Here is a 27476-nt window from a genome sequence, read left to right as displayed (position 1 = left end):
CATCAAATCAGGAATACCCTGGAAAGGAGAAAGAGAAAAGGAAACGTAAAAGAAACCATGATTTTAAATTCTCTTTAAATTCCAATAAAGTTGTAATTACAAATAGTCACTTGAAAAAACATCTCTGAACAAAACTTCTACTAATCTCTATGCAGTTGAAGAAAGCAAGGAATATTTCCAATAAAATTCATAAACTTAAAAAACATCTGTCCTTTTGGCAATCACTTCTTTCTATTTTATCAACCCAATGCCTTCTTTGTCTCTTTATAGTCTCTGGATATTAAAAAAAGGAATAGAACTGATGTCATTTGCAACTGTTCATTGACAAAAGTAACTGTTGATGAGTTTCATACTTTTGAATTCTACATCTTTTATCTATCATTATAGGCTAGGTTTATTCTACCCAAAAGAAATTTTAGGCATTGTAGCAGACAGACTGTAAGGCCCTCAATGATCTCCATCTCCTGGTATTTATGACCTCATAAATTCCCTTCCCCTTGCATGTGGGAAGGACTTGTGACTTGTTTTTATCTAAGTGGGCATGACAAAAGTGATAGGGTGCCACTACCATGATTATGTTACATAAAACTATAACCCCCATCTTGCTAGCGGACCTATGAATCCCCTCCCTTGCTGACTTTGATAAAGAAGGTTTTCATGTGGAGATATCTACATGATAAGAAACTGTGAGCAGCCCCCAGTCAACAGCCAGCAAGGAACTGAGGCCCTCGGTCCAACAATCTGCAAGGAATTGGATCCTCCAACAACCACATCAGATTGGGGGTTGACCCTCTCCCAGTTGAACCTTCAGATGAGAATGCGACTCCAACTGACACCGTGACTGCAGCCTGTGAGTACCATGAAGCAGAGTACCCAACTAAGCTATGCCCAGATATCTGACCTAACGAAACTGTGAGATAATAAATGTATTGTCTTAAACCACTAAATCTGTGGTAATTTACTATGTAACAATACATACCTCATACATCATCAACAAAAAGCAAAGAGATTTGGGGAGAGGAAATCAGAAGCATCTAAAGGACATACTTATAAAGGCAAGTAGGTTATTTAGTTATTTTGATTTTAGAGGGTTATTTTGGTTTAAGCATTTCAAAATGACAAGAGTAGGAATATATGATCTCCACACAGCTCCTTACTCATCCAGGCTAATCCAGGTGAAGCCAATTATTGTCTGAACACTATACAGCTGACAAACACTAAGCTGTACTTAGGAGCTTTCACTGCAAAATTATGTATGTCCCTTCATAAATAGGTAATTAGAAAAATCTGTCAATTATTTAACCTTAGCTCATGTCCACGTGTCACTATAAGAACTGTACAGGTTACTAGACTATTTAATAATGACTACCAATAGTTTTAGTTGCTAAACCCAATATACAAGTCAAAATAATATTCCAGTAACATCAATTAAGAAAGAGTTGTTTTATAAATAAACCTTTCTACATTTTCACATTTCACGGAAATGAAAGTATTTTAGAAAGAGTAAATGCTAATCTCATTGTGATTATGCATTCACACACACATACACACACATTTACACACACCATATATATTACACCAACTATATATATGTGTGTGTATATATATATATACGTGTATATATATATATATGCATATGTGTATATATATACACACACGTATATACATATAAATTCATACTGAGAATGCATGCTATTATATGTTTTAATATTTACATAAGTAAACCCTATTAGGCATCTGTACATCATTCAAAACTCAGGTCAAATGTCATCTCCTTCGAATTTTTTTTTCTGAGACTATATTAGAATAGAACATTCCCATGGGCTGCTGGTTACCTATTTAATTCATTTGATCTTACATTATACTTAGCTATTTACACATGTATCACCCCCCACTATATTTTAAGTTTTTTGAGAGCAGTACTATGTCCTCTTCATCTTTAAATCCCCCAAAGACATAGCACAGTACTTTCCTTGCATGCAGTTAAGACTTTAAAGGAATTCATATGAAATTCAAATAAACTGTTTTTTGTTTGTTTAGGTAAGATGGGGCTTGAACTCACAACCCTAAGATGGGATGAGATGAGATGAGATCAACCTGAAATGAGATCAACAGTTGGCTACTTAACTGATTGAGCTACCCAGGCATTGCAGGAACTGTTATTGCTTCATATTAATCTCCTAAAGAAAGGTAACATTCTTCACTAGAACCAAATATCTTTTGTTTTGTATGTATAAGTACCATAGTACGTATTAATGAGTCTTTTGTGACGTATGGATAACACTGATGGTCATGTGCCAAAGGTGCCATCAATGTGGAACCAAAAGAGGGAATCCCTCTACTGGAAAACCTACTCTAAAATTGAGAAGTGGTTGGGCTTTGTGTAGAGGAAGAGGCTTGTGGGGAGGAAGGGCAGGAATCCTTGTTCGTTAAATGCCACCCAGGATACAAGCTATGCTGAGGGTTTGTAGTCTATAGCAACATCAGATAACCCAGAGAACATTTCTGAAGGATTAAGTTTCTCATGGGATTTTCAAGATCTCTGAATACTCTACAGTCATCAGTTATTATTCTTTCTCCTGGAAACTTCTAGGCCTGGTCCAGGTTCCTTTGCTGCTACTATAGGCTCACATTTTAGATTAAAATAATGCACATGCTTAATCCAAGTCCAGAAGAGAAGATTCACACTCCACCTAAAATACACAGTTACTTAAGAAGACAGAATAATACTGTCTAGTCATTAACTTGCATTCATTCTGCATATTGACTAGGAAAAACTATGCATTTCTTACTTTTAAAATATTGAATAAGTCAAGAGATCTTTAACCACACCAATGGGTTATTTAATTAAATACAAATATGAAAGCCATTCACTCAGTCATCTACATATTTATTAAAACTTATACTTAGTGTTAGATATGAAGCAGTTTGAGAGATGCCTAAAAAAATTAAATACTGGGTCATGCATGTTTAGAGACAGAAATCCACCAAATTAGCTGAAGGCAGACCTGTGATTTCATGATTATATTCAGTAGTGGCTATGAGTAGGTATTAGACCTGGGTTTGAGTTCTGATTTCACTGTTTATTAGTCATGCTCCACTGGGAAAGTTATTTTAATGTTTGTATCCTTGGGGCACCTGGGTGGTGCAGTCGTTAAACGTCTGCCTTCAGCTCAGGGCGTGATCCCAGCATTCTGGGATCGAGCCCCACGTCAGGCTCCTCTGCTAGGAGCCTGCTTCTTCCTCTCCCACTCCCCCTGCTTGTGTTCCCTCTCTCACAGGCTTGTCTCTGTAACTAATAAATAAAAGTAATTAAATTAATAAATAAAATCTAATGTTTGTATCCTTGTGTCTTCATCCATAAAATGTATGCCTCATAGAGTTGTGGTAGGGATTATGGTAATCATGAATTGTATCAATTATCATAGTTTCCTGCACATACTCAACATACAAGGTAAGGAAGACGACAACAATGATGATGATGATGGAGGAGGAGGAGATGATGACAGAGAATAAGAAGAAAGAAGAGGAAGAGAAGGAAGAGGAGGAAGAAGAGAATGTATCTTCTTCTAAGGATGCCTGTAACAACTATACTCTTAGCTCACTGCCTCTTTATGTACCACTTGGCCTTGGACAAAAACCAATAAAACATAACCCCTGACCATGAAGACTTCGAAGTCTACTGAGAAGAGCCTATAATGGTAAATTGTGCCATATTATAATATAGATTAAAATCAGAGTACTTTGGGAGCCTAGAAAAGGCAACTGACCAGTGCAACCAAATAACCAATAAATCTCCAGATATTATAAGAAACCCCAGGAACCCTGAGCATGCACCCCCAAAAAAGAACTTGGATTTTAAAATTAAATTATAGAATGATTTTAATGAAATCATGATTAGAATAAAAGTCAACTGCTTTTAATGTGCTAGTTATTATATTGTCACTTTTCAAATCTCTAAATTGGCATGGATAGCATTAAACATGAAAGTGACCCTGTCTGTAGTTAGGAGTAAGAGAGAATAGACTGCGTTCGCAGTATTTTCCTCATAAATCTACTTACTCCCTAGGGCCAAACTATCTCTGAATAACTACTCTGATGCAATCTACCAAAATTCCAAAGGTATGTTTTAGAGAAACAAAAAACAAACAAGAATCTCCTAAAATTTCTATGGAACCACAAAAGACCTCATAGCCAAAGAAATCCTCAAAAAGAAGAACATAGCAGAAGGCATCACACTTCCTGATTTCAAGCTACACTAAAGCCATAATCATCAAAACAGTATGGTACTGGCATAAAGACAGACACATAGACCAGTGGAACAGAATCAAGAGCCCAGGAATAAATGCAAGCATATGTAGTCAACTAATATTTGACAAGGAAGCCAAAAACATTCACTAGAGAGAAGACAGAAAACATTTTCAATAAGTAGTGCTGGGAAAACTGAATATTCACATATAAAAAAATGAAACTGCACCCATTATCTTACAGCACTCACAAAAATTAAGTCATCAAAAGGATAATTTCTTTCCTTTTTTTCTTTTTTTTCCCTTTCTTTTCATTATATATTTATGTGAGAAGACAGATGTTAACTGAACCTATGGTTCGTAATCATTTCATAATACATGTAAATCAAACAATCATGTTAGGTGTCCTCAACTTCTAGAGAAATGTATATCAATTATTTCTCAATAAAACTGGAATTTTTAAAAAAATACCCACTTTGTGGTTAAAAGATATGTCTACATTACACAAATTTTACAAACATACACACAAACTGAATAAAAATGGAAGAGAAGCCCATAAAAGTAAAATCAAGTAAAAAATATTTTGATACATCACCTGCCAAGCATGTATGCTCACTTTGTAAATTCTCCCATAATTCCATACGGAAGACTAATTTCAACTTCTTAAAAAGTTTTTCAATGTATGTAAATTTCCCAGATGCATAGAATCTGCTATAGCTTAACATAATGTTAAAAATCTAATAAGAAAATGCTCTGTATGGTAGAAAATTCAAATACTTCACAATGCTTTTTAAAATGCTCTACAAACATTTGTGTACGTAAGGATAAACGCAAGACCTTTACCAAACTTTTATATTCCATACTGAATATTTTGTTTGTACACAAAGCTGAAATAAGTAGCAAAGTTTTCTAACATTTTTAATGCACAACCAGTCACAGAGAACCAAACTATGTTCAAACAAGCTACTGACACATTAAAAAACACTATGCTATCAATCTATTACGTATGATAACAGATCATCTTTCTCATTAAAATATATTTTATTAACTAAATGACAAATGTATAATAGTTGGCTTTTCCATATTTGTACTTCCATTCCTTTTTTAAAAAAATTCAACATTTTGGTTACTATGGAATATATGCAGCTGATGACACAAAAAGTGGCAAGACCTCAGAAATACCTGTTTATTATAAAAATTTTAGTGAGTTGTTAAGTTCTTTATTGTAAACTGAACGTAAGTTCAATACTAATTGCCAGATACAAAACAAAGCAGAATAGTAAGATATAAATAAACTTGTAAAAAACAAACAAACAAACAAGAAACTTACAACATTAATCACAATGTTGTTAGTTATGCTTACTGGAAAATTCACAAACGAGTCATTTCTGTAACACATTTATAACTGATGACTACCATATCACTCCTTAAAAATTATGTGTATTCAAATGTTACCTATACGATGCCCTGTAAAAAGTCTTAGATCTGCTAAGCTTTCATGCTGATCCATCAGCTTAGAAAATGTTTGTAAAAATTTTTAAAATGCAGTGTAAACATTTCAGCCCTGAACCTTCTTTCTCTGCCTTTGAACCTTCTCTTTCATGTGCAATACCTGAAGGCCCACAGAGAATAGTGCTGAAAGCCCCAAAGATGGGTAAAACAGAATTTCTGACTCAGGAAATAAAGATCAGCTGAATAGGATTCCCAGATGGCAATCCAGATCAATGGAAAAGCAAGACCAGAAATTTACAGTATCTATCCTGCACAGGACAGCATGAAGGTTGTATTTCATGCTGGTAACAAAACTCCCAATGGCCAAGAAAAAAAAGGAGAAACAAAGATTATAAATCCAGTAATGAGAAACTATACTTTATTTTTACATTCTTCTCTAAGTGGAATTAAAAAACTCTGCTACCTTTATTTGGAATCACTGATACAGTCAATCATTTCTGCGACTAAACAAATGCATTCTGCTTAAAACAACTAGAGCAATCATGAGAGGTGGATTAATGTTTATGGAAAATCCTTGCAAATTTCCAACAACTATCAGGTTAGATGGGAATGGCTTGTGTGTTTGATGTGTAGAAAAATAATGATTTAGTTCAATTTCAAATTTTATGAAGAAAAACTCAGAAAAGACCTACTAACAGCAAAAATTAATAATTCATAAGCAAATTTTTAAAACAACCTAAAGCATTTCATTACAAAGCTATCCAGTCTGATGGACTTAGTAATCCATGCCGAACAGGAATTACCTCTACAATACACCTTTCGGGTGGCACTCCAGTTGATATTTCAATATTTCCTTATGTAGGCATTAACTCATAAAGCAATCCTTTCCCATTTTGGACACGTTTTTATTCTCAGCACATCTACGCCTGAATAACTTGCATCTATTTGGTCCTATTCTGACTAGTGAGGCTACAAAGAATAAACTCCTATTCTACACAACTGTTCTTTAAAACACTGTGCACCATTCAAACCTCCCTATCTACTGAATTCTGCGGTGAACAACCCAGCAGTTCCTTGTCCCAATTTTCTTATGTCATTGTTCCCCCAATCCTTTGATACCATGATTATCTCCAGATAAACGTTAGTTTCAGTGAAAATGTGTGAAAACTGAATATGGTACTGCAGGTATGATTTATCCATTCCACAGCACCCTCCGTAGGCTAATGCAGCCACCATGTTTTTGTGAGTTTGCATTAGATTTTTACAGTCAAGATCCATATATTCACTGCCCACTACACACATTCTCTTGGATTTCCTACAAACTCCTCAAACTCAAAATGTCCAAAATTGAATCAATCCTCTTTCCTCTTCATTTTTTGATTTCAACTCACTCCATTATGCTTTACAGCCTCATTTTCCTAAACCAGCGCCTACACTAGAAATGGCTACAAATCTGCCAGCACCCTACCCTCCTCTTTCACCCTCATATCTATCACCCAACTGACCATCACATTCCATCAAATAGACCATGTAATTTAAGAATTAGGCTCTAAAGCCAAACTGCTAGAGTCTCAATTCTTGCTCTGCCCTAACCAGCTGTGTGGCCTTGGACAAGTAACTTAGCCTTTCTGTTACTTGGTTTTCTCATCTGTAAGATGCAAATGAAATGAAAATAATATAGACATACCTCAGCCCTATTGTGGGTTTGGTTCCAGACCACTGCAATAAAGTGAATTATCAAAATAAATAAGTCAAATAAATTGTTTGTTTTCCCAGTACATATAAAAGTTATATTTATAGTAGTCTACTAAATATGCAATAGCATTAGGTCGGAAAAAACAAAAAACAATGTACGTAGCTAAACTTAAAAATGTTTTATTGTTAAAAAAAGTTAACCATCATCTGAGTTTTCAGCTAGTTATAATCGTTTTGCTGGTAGAGGGCCTTGCCTGGCTGTTGATGGCTGCTGACTGATGAGGATGGTAGTTGCTGAAGGTTGGGGTGACTGTGGTAATTTTTTGTTGTTGTTTTTTACAGCGAGAGAGAGGGGGTGAGGAGGGGCAGAGGAAGTGGGGGAGAGAGAATCCTAAGGAGGCTCCATGTCCAGAACAGAGCCTGATGCCAGGCTTGATCTCCCCACCCTGAGATCATGACCTGAGCCAAAATCAAGTCAGATGCTTAACTGACAGAGCCACCCAGGCACCCCTGAGACAATATTTTAAAATAAGACAGCAGTGAACTTTGCCACATAGACTGACTCTCTGACCAACAATTTCTCTGTAGAATGTGACTGTTTGAAACCCTTTTACCTACAGACCTTCTTTCAAAATTGGAGTCAATTCTCTCAAACCCTGCCACTGTTCTATCAATTAAGTTTGTGTAATATTCTAAAACCCTTGTCCTTTCAACAGTCTTCACATCAACTTCCCCAAGAGCAGATCCCTTCTGAGAAACCACTTTCTTTGCTCATTGATAAGAAGCAACTCCTCATCCATAAAAGTGTTATGAGATTGTAACAATTCAGTCACAATTCTGGCTCCACTTCTCATTTTAGTTCTCTAGCTATTTCCACCACATCTGCTGTTACTTCATTCCCTATCCTGAACCCCAAAAAGTCTTCCAGGAGGGTTGGAATTAACTTCTTCCAAACTCTTCTTAATGTTGATATTTTGACCTCTTCCCATGAATCATGAATGTTCTTAATAGCATCTAGAATGTTGAATCCTTTCCAAAAGGTTTTCAATTTACTCTGCCCAGATCCATCAGAGAAATCACTATGTCTGGCAGCTACAATCTTATGAAATTTATTTATTAAAGAACAAGACTTGAAAGTAGAAACTACTCCTTGATCCACAGCAGAGCAATGGATGTTGTATGAGTATGCGTGGAAACATTAATCTCGTAGTACATGTCCATCAGAGCTCTTGGGTGACCAGGTGCATTGTCAGTGAGCAAAATATTTTGAAAAGAAGTTCTTTTTTCCTGAGGGATAGGTCTCAACAGTGGGCTTAAAATATTCATTAAACCAAGTTGTAAACAGATGTGCTGTCATCTAGCCTTTGTTGTTCCATTTACAGAGCACAGGCAGAGTAGATTTAGCATAATTCTTGAGGGCTATAGGATTTTCAGAATGGTGAATATGCATTGGCTTCAACAAAGTCACCAGCTGCAGGAGCCCTAACAAGAGAGTTAGCCTGTCCTTTGAAACTTTGAAGCCAGACACTGACTTTTCCTCTCTAGCTATGAAAGTCATAGCTGGCATCTTCTTCCAATATAAGGCTATTTTGACTACACTGAAACTCTATTTTTTAGGGTAGCCACCCTCATTAATTACCTTAATTAGATCTTCTGGAGAACTTGTTGTAGCTTCTCCATTAGCACTTGCTGCTTCACCTTGCATTTTGATGTTATGAAAATGGCTTCTTTCCTTAAACCTCATGAACCAAACTCTGCTAGCTTCTGACTTTTCTTTTGCACCTTCCTCACCTCTGTCAGCCTTCAGAGAATTGAAGAGTTAGGGACCTGCTCTGGCTTAGGCTTTGGCTTAAGGGAACGTCATGGCCAGTTTGATCTTCTGGTATCGTTTGTGGTACCCCAAAACAATTACAATAGTAACATTAAAGACCATTGATCACAGATCAGATCATAACAAATAATAACGAAAAAGTATGAAATATTGCAAGAATTGCCAAAATGTGACCCAGAGACACGAAGTAAGAAAATGCTATTGGAAAAATGACACCAAAAGACTTGCTTCACACAGGACTGCCACAAACCTTCTATTTGTTTTCTTTTTTTTTTTAGCATTGTATGCAAAGTGTAAAATGACAAAGTATGCCTGTATCTTCCTCATAAGGCTACTATAAGCACTAAATTAATTTCTACATGTAAAGTGCTTAGAAGAGTAATCAGCCATAACCTACAGTGAGTGCATAATAAATGTTAGCTGCTATGATAATCATTATTTTCACCTGCTTAGTATCTCTCAGCTTTGTTAATCATTCTCACCACTACTTAGTTCAGGTCCTTTATTTTTTTTTCATCTACATTAATGTCACACCTTTAAAACTATCGTCTCTGCTTCTCTTCTCAACAAATTCTTTCCTAACTTTGATCATGCCATCCTCTAGTTTTTTTTTTTCCTAAAGATTTATTCATTTATTTGAGAGAGAGAAAGAGAGAGATCACATGAGGAGGGGAGGGGCAGAGGGAGAAGGAGAGAATCTGGGAGCAGACTCCCTGCTGAGCATGGAGCCCACAACAGAGCTCAATCCCAGGACCCTGAGATCATGACCTGAGCTGAAACCAAGAGTCTGATGCTTAGCCAGCTGAGCCACCCAAGCACCACACCATCCCCTACTTCTAAATGCTTCAATGGTTTACTACCATCCTCAGGATAAATGCAAATTATTGAGCACAGTATACAAAACCCTAGATAATCAGGTAAATTTCTCTGACCACATTTATCCCCTCTGTTCTTCTAGCATGTGATGTTTGAGTCAGACTGATCAACATGAACTAGCTCAAAACTGGAGGCTCCCAATCTATTTTTTTAAGTGAATTACTGAGGTTAGCCAAAAATGCTCTGAGACTCTACTGCCCACTCACCTACTCACCCCGTCTTATGTTTGCTTACCTTCCAGTCGAAAGAGACTAAATGATGTGAGATGCCATTATACAGGAATATCTGCAAGGATTTCCTACGCATCGGCTCTAGCAAGAATCTATTCAGATCCACACTTTTCAAAGCGTGGTTGGAAGATCAGCAGCAACGGCATCACCTGGGAGCTTAATTATCAGGCCCTGCACCAACCTACTGAATTAGAATTTCTGGGGGTGGGCCCAGGAAACTGTTTTGGAACAAGCTCTCCGGGTGATTCTTATTCATGCCAATATTTAAGAAGCTCTGATGAAAATAATACATGACAGAGTCTTCACTCTTACATGCAAGAGCCAAAAATACTATTGATACAAATATGAATTACAAAACACATTAAGGATACAATCCTGAAAAAATTATAATGACGAATCTAAATCAATCCTTTATAATTCATAAGTAAAATACCAGCATTTAAAAACCATACCAATTTAAGGCACCCTAGCCTATATGCTGATAACAAAATATTCTGTGAGAAAATGTTGGTCATTCCAGACACCTGTTTTTAGAACACAAGCAGTTGGAGCTACAACTTACTAAGTATTTTGTAACACTCTGACTTCTGACAGACTATTAGAATCCTTAGTAGACTCCCATAATGAGCTGGACTTTCTTAATGAATGCTCTATTTTAGTAAACCTTAATAACTAACTTAGCGTACTGTAAGTAGTCCTTAATTGTTCATGGAAGTAAAAACCCATACATATTTTTTTCACTTGTGAGAATGAAAAATTGAACTTGTATTCAAGGATTAATTTAATTGTAAAACAGACTGTCCCTGCCCAACCACATTGAGAATTGCTGCTCTAAAGAGAAGAACCACCTTCATCATCTCTAACCTTTGTACATGAGTCAAACTGCCTATGGCAATCCAGAGTTTTCCTCTGGGAAACCTCTCCTCTCCCTATTCCCCCATTCTGAGATAGCAGTCCCTTCTCTGTCTTCTTTGACCACCCTGTGCAAACCTCAATAACTGTACTTATGGTGTAGTGAAATAATATGTTAACTTCTGTGCCTCTCAAGATCTTTTCAAAGCCTGATTCTGACTGGGTAAAGAAAGGAGTAGTCAAAAGAATTCTAGGTTGATATATAACCAGTCATTTACTATACCTGTCTATTCTTAGCTTTATCACATACTTTTTCTATCTTCAGTCATTTTGAAAACCATTAATTTTTCCCATTTTGAAAATCACACTTTAATGATGACAAATTTCACAGAGAATAAGAAATTATGCATAAGGTCAGTATGAGTGGCATAAATTCTCTATTAATTCATTCATAATCTGGAATGAGAGCACAGTTTCTATTAAGACTTCACATTCTTTTTTGCCATTCTCATTCATAAATGTTACAAAACATTCAACCACTGTGAAGTCAAGAAATAGTCAGTGGAAATATGGCAACAGGCTATGGTAGGAAGAGAACTATCCTGGGAATCAAAAGATCCAGGCTTTAATCTCAGCTTGACTAATAAATACTGTTTGAAATATCTTAAATTACCAAGGCCCCAGATTCCCCAACTCTAAAATATAAGTAAAAGATGCTTACGATCCCTTTCAATGGGAATAATGAAAGTCCCATAGGTGGCTATAAAGATCAAATAAAGTAATGCATATACTGTATATTGTCGACATTCATACAGCATCCATTATTATAATTCTATGATATTAAATGAGGTACTGGAGGGGATCTGCCCCAAAGTAGAATCCATACTTGTTAAACCAAAATTAAAATTTTTCCTTGGGACTATAAAATTATTTTCACCTGCCAGGTTTAGGGAAGCATTATTTGGATGCAGGTTCTTGCTGTATCTGTTGTGATCTATTCTAAGTGCATGTAATGTAAAAAGAATTATGGGGAGGGGCCCAACTTCCACAGGTATTCCCCAAAGGATCATCTTAGACTGGGACTTGAGACTCAGAGAATAGGGAATGTGGAAGGATGAGCGCCCTCAGGGAATCGGAGACTGCAAGGCCCAAAGCTTTAGGAGAAGAGGACTCTATGAAGACAATCTCTCTCCAAACTTGCTCACATCACCTCCAATTACTCTTCTTCAAAATTAATGCTTAATCATAATTACCTTATGCATTTTTAAATTTGAATCTCATATGTTACTATTATTTTCGCTTATTTTATACTATATTCCCTCATCTCACTTTCTAGCTTCAATTGTTTAAGTGTCACACACTTATTCTTGGAACTTTTAACTCTTACCCTTATTTTCTGGAATTGGAGTACTCATCTTTTTTCCCCTACTGTTCTCATCTATAGCATCATTTTAAATGTCTTTATAGTTATAATTTTGAATGTCTTAAATGTTTTTAAATTTTGAGGGCCACCAAAAGGCAAGTCCAGAAAAGGGATAAAAGTAAAGAAAGCCATCATAAGCCAAAAAGGATGGCAGTTTTCCTCCTTACAAGTGCTTCTTCTGCCACTCTGGTTGCCCAATAGATTCTTTGGTCCAGTCCTGGATGGCTCTCCAAAGAAACTTATGCACCCAGGAGACAAAGCTAACCCAAAGACCAATTCTCTCCTCTAAGACTATAAGGCTCACTCTGCAAATGGTATCTGGATTTGCTCCAATGGTGCCATTTGTTAACTTCTGACACTATCCACTGTGTGTATTTTAAAATTCATAACTCCAAAAAAAGTGACCAATAGAGTTTGGGTCATACCCCTAAGAGAAATGAGGGCCTATTATAACCAGAGGGATGATATGAAAATAAACATGTTTTGTAAACATCATTCTGGCCACTATGCTAGAGAACCTGCTAGAGACATAAAAAAGTGTCCCTGAAGAACTCATTCATTCATTTGACAAATATGTATTAAGCAACTACCATGTGCCTGCACTCTGATAAGCAGAGATACAGCAGGGGGAGAAAAGATAAAGTAGGAGAAGCCACATACCAGAAATATGTACAGTTCATACATACTTTGGGAGACTATTGCATTAGGACAAGTGAGAGCTGAAAGTGTCTTACTCTGATCGTGGTACTGGAGATAGGGAAAAGGAGACTGACTCAGATAATATTTAAAAAGTAAATTGACATTTAGTAGTCAGTGATTCAAGACAAAACAACACAACTGTATAAGTTATATTATCTTCTGTTTCATACAAGGTTTATACATTTTCAGTTGTTTAAGGTAGAGGACTCAATTCACTTTTCTTCACTTCAGTTCTTCTTCCATGATTTCAAGTCTTTCTATTCAGTTACTGTTTCCAATCTCTGATTCTCTAATACAAGTCAAAATTTTAGAATTCTATAACTTCCGTATTTTCAGACAAACAGACTCAAGTCCACTAACCATCACTACTTGGTTTGTTCTGGGAGCTGAACATCAATAACCATAAGGCATTATGGAGCTAGAAATAATACAGTCAACCTAGAAATAAAGAATAATCACACATTCCAACCAGGAAAATAAAAGAAGAAAGAATACTTACGAAGAGATGCACAGTACACCATCATAAGCATTCACCTACAGAAGAACAGGGAATTTGGGGATTAAAAACATAAATTTGTAGTTGTTTCAAAGGATTTAACTGAAATGGAAATAAAGTCTAATAGGTAACCGTGTATCAATGAAACAGGAAGAGTACTATATATCTTAGTCCCTCTCATAATCAAGCTCGGAGTTGTGCTTTGATAATGTATCTCCGGGCTTTACAGAAACAGACACAAGAGATCCTTCAGAAAATCTGTTGCTGGAATGTTGGCGAGGATACAGCCCTCTCTATTACTCATTACTCCCATGTAAGGCCTGACATGAGAAAGAAATCTCTTAGAATTTAGTCCACAGAATGACATTCCCTTTTCTAAAGAATGTTATTCTTCCCTCTTTTTCAAAATGGATATTCTATAACTAACTACATTCCACTTTAACTACCAGGAATCTCAGAGGCAATATGGGAGCTTAACTACATAGGTCTCCCTGTCTTTGGTTTTGGTAGTACTCTTTCATTGTTTTGACTTTCTATACTGCATCATGTATCTGGATAAGCTCCTATTACCTTTTAAACTACTTCATAACAAGCAACCCCCAACTTAGTGGCTTCAAACAACTTATTTATCATAATTCTACGAGTTAGCTGTGTCGTTCTTGTACTGATCTGGTGTGGGCTGGCTCGTGCAGCTGCATTCACCTGGGGGGGCCAGCTGGGGGCAGAACTCACTCGAGCATCCTGGGCCTTGCACAGACCAGATCTCCCCATGTGGTCTTTCATCTTCTTGGAAACTAGACCAGGCTTCTACACATGGTGGCAGGAGCTTTCCAAAAAGGCAAGCTCCAATGGGCAAGCAGTTATCAACTCTCTACCTGCATCACATTTGCTTATGTCCCACTGGCCAAAGTCACACACACAAAAACCAGAGTTAGTATGGAAGGGTGTGGATACTGGAAGGAGTGATTCATTGCAGGCCATGAATGTAACAATCTACAACAGCAGCTCCCTAATCGGCCTATTACTTCTTCCAATCCTTCTAATACCTGAAGCATGTTATTCTTTAACGAAGTTTCCTTCCTATCTGCTCCATATCTTAGCTTTTTAAGAGCTAAAATATCCTTTATGGGTGTTCTAAGCTCATACTAGTCCAACATATCAGTGAATGAATGCTTATGTAGGATTCAAAAGTATTTTAAAATTTAAAATGCACCATATGCCACAGCAAATGCTCACTCCTAAATTCTTAAAGCTCTCATGGAAGAAATAAAAATTCCTTTAAATTTAAGTGCAAAAGCCTTTAAAAACATTAGTGCCAGTTAGTTCCCCCACCATGAGGAAATGCATCTTTCCACTGCTGATGTCCCATACTCAAGTTATTGCGGTAGAGGTACAAAGTACCTCTAATCAGTATGAATGTATTATCTTACAAGGATCCAAAATCTGTAGGATCTTAAAGTTAGAAAAAGAACCATTATCTTCCTATATCTACACAAAGTGCTCCAAAGAGCAAGACAAAAAGATGCTGAGAAGTATAAAAATGTTAACCTAAAGAACAATAAAAAAATATAAACAAAATAGCAAAAATCACCAAAGAAAGGGTAAAGATTAATAAAGAAATTCATTTAACTTGTTTCATCTTACAAGTTGTTATTATTTTTAAGATGTCCCATGAAAAGGTAATTTGAAGACTAGTTGAAAAGGAAAAAAAAAAAAACTTTTAAAGACATGACTATACCTCTTCTGATGAGTTTTGATATGTACTTTTTATCCCATTAACTTTTTTAAAAACACCAATTCAATTTCAATTCAAGACTGTAAGGTTTTGTGAAAATCAATGTGTTTTGGAAAAAGGTGTGTGTACATGTGCTTTGAGGGGTGGCTGAACAGGTAAGGTGGGTCTCTTTGGACTGACAAGATTTGCACTATGACTAGGGATAGCACACATAACTATAAAAAAAGTCAAAACAGCCCTTCTGGCTGCAATTATGATGCCAAACAAGATGTTGTTCTGTGAATAGGTGGCAAAATGCTTCAGAGATTTTCCACCAGGGGAGACAAAATGTGGAACTTTACTTATGCACAGAAGACTTTTTTTTTTTGTTAAATTAGGCCAACAGCAGAGTTATTTTTAGATTACTTACTTCACTTTCTCTTCTTAATGGGCTGGTATACAAAATAGGACAGAAAATGCACCATATGTCACAGCAAATGCTCAAATCCTAAATTCTTAAAGCTCTCATGGAAATAAAAGAGATCTCTATCTTAAAATATGAGATTTCCATTCAGATAAAATTAAGACTATAACTATTCTGACTAGTAGTTAACAGTTAACAAATAAATTATATACACCTTGTTTAAAAAACAATATTTCGGAAAATTTTTCTTTTAATCATTCTTAGTAAAAATAAATAAATTGTAAGAGAAAAGCTAAAGTGTGAATAAATGTGTTGACTTACATTTATGATTAAAGGTTAACATTTAAAGCATACAGCATTTTCAAAGTCTATAATGACTAACATAGCTCTTGATTTCCTAAAGTTATAAAATTTAGATGACTCATCTACTTGCTCTTTCATAAAATCAATGTAAAGTCTGTTCAGTCTCAATTTTGTAGAAAGACAAACTTTCAAAACTTACTCTTTGTATTTCAACACAATGCATTCTCATTTTATGATTGCAATCATGCTCCACAAAACTTATATTGTTATTTTGATTTATAGTATTACAAATTATGATGAGATAGAATGCATGACATTAAAGGTATCTATGCACATAATATATGATACTGTAATGAAAAATATAACTGATTAAAAAATTCTCCCCACTTTTATCGATGACATATATATAATTTAAACTATACTAAGAAATACTAGACTTATTTTAAAACAGATTAATGAAGTCAATAAATATCATCACACAGCAAAACACTCACCATGTTCTTTGTAATGTCCTGATTTTATTGAGCAAACAAAATTGAAGGACAACAAAAGATTTGACACCTTTGTGGTGTTTAAACCACCGGTCAGTTTTCAAATAGGATGAAGAATACAAAGTGCTTATTCCCTCAAAAAAAATCAAGTAAAATCTCTAAAGTTTTGGTATTCTCTTGTTTCTCTAAAGTTTTGGTATTCTCTTGTTTATCGTTTCATTAAATTATTATCTTGTGAGTCCTTCATATGTTAAATGTGCAGGCCTATTTGTTTTCCTTACAAACAGGGCAGACAAATATTACTAGATATAGTTCATCATTGTGTATAACCTAGTTTTAACAAGATTAAATGTAGCAATTAAATGAAACATCTTTAAACTAATATAGGCATTTAGATATATAGAAAATAATTTCTAAATAACACTGGTCTGCTGATTAACTTTTCAGCAAAACAATTTTAACATATAACCTCAGTAGATAAATTTATCATGCAAACTAGGAAATAAAGAATATTATGATTGCTTAATATTGGTACATTAATAGTACTAATGAAATTCTGTATATAGAGACTCTAATTCTCATGTTTCAAAATACACTTGAACAATCTGCATTTTGATACAATCCTTTATGCCTTAATTCTAAGATATAAACTAGAAGAACAATCAGGTCTAATGGCGGGAAGGAGTATATGGCTGAATACAAAAACTAGTTCTTAAAACTTGAAAGAAATCATAATATCTTGCCAATAAAAGTATTAACAAAAGCAAAAAACTGAAGCACTAAGATCATAAATGGCTGCTTTTAGAGAAGACAGACTCTAAGTGGAGGACGGACAAGATTACCTACATGCAGAAGAACATCACCCCACTTACTGCCAGACACTGGTCTTGGTCCTGAAATAAATATTCGTGTCTAAATTGTAGTTAAGTAATCCTTTACAAAGTCAAGTCAATCAAGTCTAAACAGACCAACCATGGAGTAACAAAAAAGAGACTAAGTCCCAAAAATAAACATTATAATGCTAAACTTTTATTAAACATTCAACCTGGTTCATACTTTTTTTTTTGGATCAAGTAAATAATAAATGTGGCAAATAAATGGAAAGAACTTTAAAGAAGTAGCAAAATATATCGACCTTTTTATCAGGTGATGTGACTGTGTCTAAGTAGTTTTATTTTTGCTTTTCTCTATTTGCTAAATTGACATTTAAATTACTTAACACTAATTTCATCATATATCTACTTCAAAATTTTACTGATGATGACCTCTAAGTAAGTACAATGGACTCCCAACCTCTCATATTTTATGAATAGGTATTTCTAGGGCCAGACTAGGTATTAAAGATACCATTCCAAAATTTTTTCTTTGGTTTACATTGATCCATTATTCCCACTTGAAATGAAGCCCCTTCCATGACACTATATTGTTCAAGAATAGTTACTGTACACACAGACAGTAACCACTTCTTGAGCATGTGCTTTTTATTACAGGATCACTAACACATGCTCCCAACATCAACGAGCTAAGGAGTATGTACCACTTGCCAAACCTTTCTTCCACTAAGCATGTATCGCCTCAGTAAATAATTATTTCCAGGCAAACGGGAAAGGGGATTGTGCTTCTTTGACTAAATTATCCAATGTATTCTCCTACCACTGAAGAAGAGGGAAGACACATGAGTATGAAGTATCTTCAAAATACTCTTTCCCACTGCTTCCTTAGTGCCTGAAACCTATAAAGTCCAACATTTTCAAACTAATTCCCTCAATTTGCACATGGAAAATGATAATTGACAAAACATAGAGGCTAGTGTATTACAGGATCACACGGTACACCGTGGAGAGCTCACATCCCAGAATACAATGGTCTGGGCCATTAGACGCAAAGGAGAGGATTCCAATTCCAATAAAAACTGGTAATTAACTAGCCTTATCATAAAAACAGAAAATTACTTCATTTCAGAACCAGGAAAACTGACTTCTTCCTAGATTTAAAACATAGCCAAGTTTAGAGTAAAACTCCCAGCTTAGTGGTAGGCCCAGGAAGAGGTCCCCTGAACAAAGAGCAGCAGTCCTGCAAAAGAAATTACCTAATATGCCAAATTTAATGAGATGGAAATAATTTCATCCAAATCCATTAGTGGAATGCAAGAAAAAATACTAACAGGAGTCAAAATAATACCTAGAAAGGAGAAACCTTTCACATTTATTATATGACTACTTATAAAACATATTTCTCCAGAAAATGAGACTCCATTGTAATGATGAATCTATTAATCTAAAAACATCATGTTTAAAGCCAATCAATAAGGTCTAAGGCTTTGATAAATATAAAAAAGAAAACACTATAAAACTGAGACAATCTTAAAATAAAATGGACATCTACTTTTGCCACATCTAATAGCTTCAGAGAACTTCATGAATAAACAATTGTAACTTCACTTGCAAATACCACAAACAAAATTCAAAATTAATTTTTAAGTTTCAGGTTTCAAGCTTCCAAGGATACACTGATTCAGGCAGAGATAGAATTTGACTTCTGAGCACATCTACAAAGGCAGATTTTCCTCTAAAGAATATTCCTACATCAGCTGTTTCTAACTTAACTACCTGACCAAAGGGGGCAAGAAAATAAGGAACACGATATATTTGCTTCTGGTAAACTGTGTATTTTCCTTTCTTCCCATTCCTCAGAATTCGCAGGGCCCAGTATGACAGATGCTCCCATAGCAGAATGGGTTGCCCCAATCCTAAACCTTGGCACTGTTTTTTTAAGATGAAAAACAGACAAACCAAAGCTGGCAAACAAAATAATTCTGCAGGAAAAAAATAGTGGGGGGTGGGGGAGCTAGGAAAAAAGACAGTTATAAGATCCACAGTCATCACTGAAGGGAGGACATCTACTATCTGGCAGTTACTATATGGGGATCTTTAGAGATATTATTTTTAACTCACACAAATAATACCTTTAAACAGAATTTTCATCCATATTTTACAGATGAGAAATTTAAGTTCAGAGATCAAATAATCTGCCCAAGATCACACAGCCAGCATGTGGCTGCACCTAGGATTTGTTCTCCATCTGTCTAATGCCAAGCCCTCCTCTTACCATGGTGTCAAACCCACATCTCAGTTGACAAATATTCCTGCTGAGCCTCCACTGTGTGCACCCATGCTACAAAGAACTACAAAAGGAATAGAAGACATTGCTTCTGCCCTCCACGCAGTTAACATCTAACAGGCATTCTGAAGATTCGGATGCCCAATCCATGAGAAGCAGTGTAGTATACACAGAGGAAAGAGCACTAGTCTGGGGAGAGGGAGCAGACTCGCCCTGGGCTTCACTATTTAGTGACTATATAACCTTGGGTAAATAAGAATTGCTAGTATTTCCTCATCTGCAGAGATCTTGTAATATAATATCTGCCTTAATTATCTTACAGAATTAGTTTAACGATCCAGTTAGGTAATATAGGAGGCTTATTAGCTATAAAATGTTTTACAAATAGGAAATGCTAGTACTGCTATTCAAGTGTCCATAGTCAGGTCATTACAGAAATTTTGGTAGATATCTGAGTTCAGCAATAAAAAGATTAGCAGACTCACTTTTGTTTCCCCATTTTTTGTTTTGCTTTCTCCTGGCTTGTTAAGAGAGTTAATGCTCTACAAGTGAGAGGGTTAACCATCTGGTTTCTGGCTCTGGATCCCTGTACCGCCTGCACAGTCCAGCCACCTGTATTCTGAAGATGGCGTCTATGACCACACCACTTTTCCCTTGCTACAACTGCACCCCAAGCCTGTCCAGGCAGCACACTTACTGCTAGGCAAAAGGTAAGGTAGTCCTATTTCCCTTTCCTTCCCCCTTTACTTCCTTTTCTATCGTATTCATCAGCCTTCTTATACAATGAGAACGTCACACTCAAGTGTCTAGCCCACCCCCAAACCCAAAGCTGTACCTCAAACTGCAAATCCTTGCACTCTGTCAACTGTATGAGAAGACCCATTTCCTGAGGGAAATTGGAGGAACTAAGTTCAGAAACCAGGTAATTAAGACATTCTCTGAGGAGGTGGGGAATTTGCAAGAAAACAAAAAACAAAAAACAAAAAAAAAAACCCAGCTGTTTTGCTGGCTGGGAAGAGTTTCATGAACTGGGTTAGGCTGTACCAACCACAAGCATTTAAAATAAATAAGCTAAATTAATTCTCTGTATTAAATACAGTATTAGAACACAATTTCCTATCAATGTTCCCATTGCAAATTAATCGATATTTAGAACATTCTCTCTGTGTGGGAAGAATTATTCCCAGTTCCAAAGTTATTTTGGAAGGCTAACTACACTTCAAATACATTTGATTGAAAATGCCTTACTAAAATACTTTAGATGATCTTCATTTTATTTTCTGTAATTGTAAGTCAACCGCTATGATAACGCATAAGTTGAGCGCAATGAGGATGAATACCAAAAACTTTATTTTAACTGAAATGTCACAGAAGCAACTTACACACAACTTGACAGACTTAAATATCCCAGGCTTTAAAAACACACACAACCAGCTCTCTCTCTGTCTCTCTCTCTCTCTCACTCTCTTTCCCCACCACTTGTCTCTGTCTTTAAATTAAAGGAGGCTGATAGTACTCTCTCCTTTCTGCAATTTGTTTTCTACAGGTGACACTGTAGCTTCTTTTTTTAGATTAATAGTAACTCAAAATGCTCGCTGGATCAATAAAAATATTGGAAGTAAAAATTTGTTAGACCTTTGGAGATTATTAATTTATCCTCATAGGAGTAGTTACATATTTTATATTCTAAATCAATTTCTTGTTGAAAATGTGATTAAAAATGACTAATAACAGTATAGCTCGTTATTTACAGAAATAAGGGGTACAAATAGACATAGTAATAGTAATAGTTTTTCAATTAAGCTTTCCTTAAATTTATATCTCCTATGTCATCAAACAATAGTTTTTTTTCTGTTTTTTGGTTTTTGTTTTTTTTACCTCTGGTTGTATTTCCTCATGTGCTATTAACATTTTCAAAAAAACAAAAAGAGCACCTGGCTCCCTGAGGAAGGCCAGAGCAGTTCATTAGTGATGCATATCTCAGCTGCCCCTGTACCTGACTGCATTAGGTCTTTTTGCACTTTTCGTTTTTTAGGTCACACAAATACTGTAAGTAATGTAATGAAACCACACGCTTGTCTGTATCTTCTCATACAGCCAAGCCCTGACTCATAAATATTTCATTTATTGTTGTCTTCACTCTAAAAGAGATTGGCCTGTATTTTTCTTGCTTTATTTGAAACCTCTCCCTTCTGAAAGCGATTCTGATGATGACTTTGGTAAAGTAGCACATACTACACCGTAAAAACGACACTCGCTCAATCCGATCGCAGCCACCCAGGCCAATGAACCAAAAATGTTTAATACTCAGAATTACAAAATTCATATAGTTCTGAACTAAAATATTTCACAAGAAAATTCAATATTATATGACAGAGGTATGTTTTCTGAGCTTTAAAATGACAAGAAAAGAGTTCACATAAGTACCCTTAGGTCAAAGAAAACAAGGAAAATTCAAGATGAGTTCACAGGAAAAGGCTGGGAGGAATGGGTATTATGAGTTAAGTGGGCATCAAAAATCACAAATCGCTTATTCAAGACATTGAATAGTGAAAGCAAAAAAGGATTAAAATTCCAAGAAAAAAAAAACAGAAATGATGCTGTTCAAAATACAACTCTTTCATACAATAAAGTAACAAATGTTACCTCAAATCAGGCCTGTCAAAAAGAAAGATGTGTATTCTGAAGAGAAAAAAAAAAAGAGTCTAGCTAGCTGAGTACTATGGATTTGCCCATAGCAAGGAAGAAAGAACATCAAGGGAAAGAACTATTCTTCATTCTTAGTCTTTTCTTCCATCATCCCATCTCCTAGAGCTGAGACAATATAATCTACAAAGTTAATATCAAAAATAAGAACAGGAACATTCCCCAAGACAGACTCTGCAAGATTGGCTTTAGTTAACCTAAAAAATATAAATAAAGAAATACAGAAGGAGATCCTCTTTACGCAAAGTCACAGGAGCAAACCTAGTTAAACAGCCATCTGACTGACTGAGAGCGCTGGTGTGAATACTTTTCAAATTTCCCATTCCAGCCAGATACTTCACTCATCTAACCATACCCTGGGCCTCTGGTCTACCCATACCCTCACTTGCTAGCATACATAAAAAGCTCTGAGTTGTGCCAAAGTTTTGTCTCATACTTAAAGTTGTGATGCTTCATGACTCTTCAACCTGTCTGGGACCTTCCTGACATCTTTGTATTGCCCTGACTTCTGGAAAACTCATGTGAAAGACATTCTTGGCTCACTATCTTAGACCTCTGATGACTCACCTGGCCATTGTACTTTATTCTCCAGATTTATACTATGATACTCATAATGACAAAAGTTGAGCATCTAATAAATTACTGGTGTACAAATAATTTCTTCTGACAGCTTAAGAAGCAATGAGGAGAATTACTATTTTGGCCTGAATAGCGGTGAAAAGGGAAGAATTCTCATGAAAGAATTTGTCACAAAATTCTTAGAAGTCCATGTCAATTTTAAGCTCATAATTCCAAGCCAGTGAGCAAATGTGGCATAGATTTTAGTAACATAAGTAAAAAAACTATGTCTATATTTATATGAATATTTATATGTGTGTGTGTGTGTGTGTAGCAAAATATGATCCATGGGCTAAAAGTGGCTCACTGCCTGATTCTGGATGATCTGTGAGGTAAGAACGGTTTTTAAAGTTTAAAAGATTTGAATAAAAATCAAGAGAAGAATATTTTGTGAAATATGAAAATTATATGAAATGCAAACTTTAGTGTCCATAAGCAAACTTTACTGTCACACAGGCACATTCATTCATTTAGTTATTGCTCATAGCTCCTTCTAAACTATATGTCAGAGTTGAATAGCTATGGCAGAGACCTATGGCCCACTGAACTTATATTTACTATCTAGCCCTTTACAGAAAAAATTTGCCATCCCCTAATCTCTAATGGCTTGGCATGAAGATTTAAAATAAAAAATGGCTTGGGATAAATATCTATGAAATGATGAATTACTGAAAGTGAAATTATGACCCTATGGCCAGCCTAAGAAGGCACTAAAAAAAAAATTAGAAAACAGCTAAAAAAAAAAAAATCAGAGTTACACAGGAATTATTTGACCTCAGAAGTAACATCACATGGCAAAGAGTACTACAGAAACATGACTCAAAGCTTTAATAAATATTTAAAATGGCTGAAGCAACCTCCTCCTCCCCCCACAGAAATCTAAGAACACTTCAAGATCTTATTTAGGTATGGGGGAAAAATATTAAGACATGAGCCTACTGTTTGGTGACAATGGTATATTATCAGATAACTGAGATGAATCTTAGGTGGTTTTACGTTCTCCACTAAAAAGGAAAGTGTTAAAACTAAAATGGAAAATAAAATATGATTAGTAAGAAAATCAAAGCTCAGGAATTAATAAGAGAACAATGAAACACTTTAAATAACTTCAGATATGCATGACCAATGGATGACAATCTCAGGGTATTAAAAGTATATGTTATAACAGAACGATACTGATAACCCTGAAGACTTAAAAACAACGGGAGAGCAAACATAATACATAAGAGGGGCAAATGCTATTTTATTTTTTTAAGATAAAAGGATTCTAGAAAATGAAGATCAGTGATCTTGACATTATGCCTCAACAAAATTCTAGAACAGGTTACTAAACAGATGGTTTGTGAGCACTTAAATTTTTTTTTAAAAAAACCTGCCATGGATTTGTTAAAAAAAGCCATGCCAAACCTTGTTTCCTTTTCTGACATGCTACTACATGAGTGAATCAAAGAAATTCAGTAGCTATATAATAGCTGGACCAAGTAAAGTAGAGAGAAAATCTCTCATGGCCAACTTGGGGTATGTCCACTTACTATTTGTGTAACTTTGGGGAAATTTCTTAACATCTGAGATAAGAGGCAAATTTCATGGGTCTCTCATGTATCTACATGTGTTGTGAGCAAAGGCACTGGCAGCTTTTATTCTGGACTGTCTTTCCACAAAATGTTTGTACAGCAAATAGCCTTTGAAGACAGAAACAGTATCTCCCTATGGAACAAAGGGAAAGTTTACCTAAGGCCCATTATAAAAGATCTGGGTTCCTAAACCTGGCATTCCGCATCAGTGATACAACTCACTGTGTGCAGCATGAATCTCAGCCACTCTGCAGAACTCCCGTGGGACGGGGGGAGGGGGGCAAAGAAAAACAAGAGGCTCACACTGCTTGCTGTACCAGGGGTAATAAAGTCCTCTGTCTCTGACCCCAAAGTCTTGTGTCTTCCACAAGCATCCACAAAGCAGTGCTGGCTACTTTGTTAGCTTGCAGGTAGTGTGAAATTTCAGATCCTTCACCGCTCAGCTTGCCATTTGTAAAATGGGCAAATAACTGTACCTCCTTATAAAGGTATTATGAAGATTAAATGAATTAACACACACAAATGGCTTAGAAAATGCCTAAACTACCTGCTCAATGAACACCACCCATTATAAGATTAATTTCAAATGTATATAGGTAGGTAAACAATCACATCCAAAGGATTAATGACAAGCAAAAGAATCCACATTCACTAACTTTAGTAAAGCCTCCATTCTTAACCCTATTCTGCTCAGTGTTTTTATAAATAATTGAATAGAGCTATAGAAATGTATGAATCAAATTATGGATGACACAATCACTAACACAGAACAGAATCAGCATTTTGTTTAGATCTTGACATGTTGAGTAACTAAACTGTAAAAGAAGAATTTAAAAGAGAAATTTTTAATGTTACAAAAATTTTACAAATTTTACAAATCCTATTTTTAAGGTAAACTATTCAAATTGTATATTCATGGCAACTTATATAAAAGTGAATTACAATTCTAGTAACAATGCAACATAACTAAAAACTGAATTGCTATTATGTTAGAGAAAAAAATGGAGGTAAATTTTTAACGTTTTCTGTGTCAGGCCGCACTCTTAGTGTGTTATTTAGCTCTGGGTACATTTTAAAGGGAAACTCTGGCAAACAGAAGCGTACCCAGAGGAGAGGTATCAGAACTGTGAAGAATGAAATAAGTCCATATAGTATATAAGTATAGTGAGGAAAACCTGACTTCTTTAGCTTGAGAAAGGAAAGATTTTTTGGAAATGAAAGCTTTCAGACATCTACCAAGCTATCGATGTGAAATAACTTTGCGTAAATTCAAAGGGTAGAGCTAGAAATAATGGCTGATTCTAATTTAGTGTAAGGAAGAACTTCCAAACAACTAAATTTTCTCCAATGTTGGATGTTAAGATAAAAATTTTTCATTCATGGAAGTTTTCGAAAGCCACTAGCCAGAATTATGTCCATGGGGGTCACCTCCTTCACATTCAGATGTCTTTTGACTGCTTAATCCTTGTCTGTTAAAAAAGCCAACCCACCGGAAGTTTCTCCAGGCTTCTTGTCTGTTTTCACTCCTATCTTTCACTCCCTGGTTTCTATTCCATTTCACCCCAGCTAGGCCCTTCAAACTGACAATTTGTTTTTAGCAGCCCACCTGACCTTTTGATTTACCTCTGTGATCATTCCCTTTCCATACACTGCAGCCCATAGACAATTTGACAAATGCTCCTGGTTAAGAAGCCCTAGCCCCATCTCCCATCTGGCTTGGAAGGGAGGAGGGAAAATTAGTTTCATGATCTCAAAGCCTCTTTTCATTTCTAGGGTTCTTCAATTTTTCTTTCTTCTTTTGCCACTTACAGAAATTGCTGGATGATCAGTGATTGAGGAATAAACAAGTGAATGAATAAATGAAAAAACATTATTAAACAACTGATGATGAGCTTCTTCTTTAAGAGCTGACTACCTGGATGGGTCTCATATACTCCAAACAAACAGATGACAAGGAGTTAAAAGACACAAAGAGTAAACACCTGTGGGAACAAGGAAAAAAAGTATGAAAGCAAGAGAGACCGGGGGTGGGAGCAGGAATGAGGGAAGAGAACTATGGTAAAGACCCCAAAATTAATTTTTAGAAATGATTAACCAGTAAAGTCTCTTGTTTATAACATGCCAATTTATAAGGCAAAATAAAATCTGAGGCCATATAAAAATATATTTGAATGGAAAAGGAGAGAATTCTAAACTCCTAAGAAATTATGACAGGAACAAGCAACTACATTATTGTGGAGAAAAAAAATGATACACCACAACGATATAAATGAATCTCAAACGCATTATGCTAAGTGATAGAAGCCTGACTCCGAAGGCTACACACTCTGATTCTATTTATAAGACAGACTTGAGTGTGGTGTATGTATACAATGGAATATTATTCAGCCCTAAGAAGAGAGAATTTCCTGCCATTTGTGACAGCACGGATGGCCCTAGAGCACATTATACTACGTGAGATATGTCAGACAAAGCCAATTACTGTATGATATTACTATGTGGAATCTAAAAAAGTCACACTTATTAAAAACAGCAAGTAAAGTTGTGGTTACCAAGGGACAGGGGTTAGAGATTAAGACTGACCTTATTTAAGGGTACAAACTTGTAACTTGCTTGTAAATAAGCCATAGAGATCTAATGTATAATGAATATAGATAACAATATGGTACTATAAGTATGTAATATGGTAACTATCACTACAATGGCAATCATGTTATAATATACA

General features: G+C 35.7%; 1 protein-coding gene across 10 annotated transcripts in view; it reads right to left on the bottom strand.

Moving 5' to 3' along the window:
* FOXP2 (forkhead box P2) overlaps nucleotides 1-27476 on the bottom strand; it is a 552780-nt gene that overhangs the window by 513851 nt on the left and 11453 nt on the right. The window contains exon 2 of one of the 10 annotated variants that reach the window (XM_034670891.1): nucleotides 13805-13839. The exons of the other annotated variants lie outside the window; for them this stretch is intronic. The gene's annotated coding sequence lies outside the window, so the exon portion shown is untranslated. The remainder of the gene's footprint in view (nucleotides 1-13804; nucleotides 13840-27476) is intronic. 10 annotated transcript variants of the gene reach the window in all.

The sequence above is a fragment of the Ailuropoda melanoleuca genome, chromosome 1 (genome assembly GCF_002007445.2).
Source record: "Ailuropoda melanoleuca isolate Jingjing chromosome 1, ASM200744v2, whole genome shotgun sequence".
Taxonomy (NCBI): Eukaryota; Metazoa; Chordata; class Mammalia; order Carnivora; family Ursidae; genus Ailuropoda; species Ailuropoda melanoleuca.
Note: the sequence above shows the minus strand (reverse complement) of the source record. Positions and strands in the feature narration are given on the sequence as shown.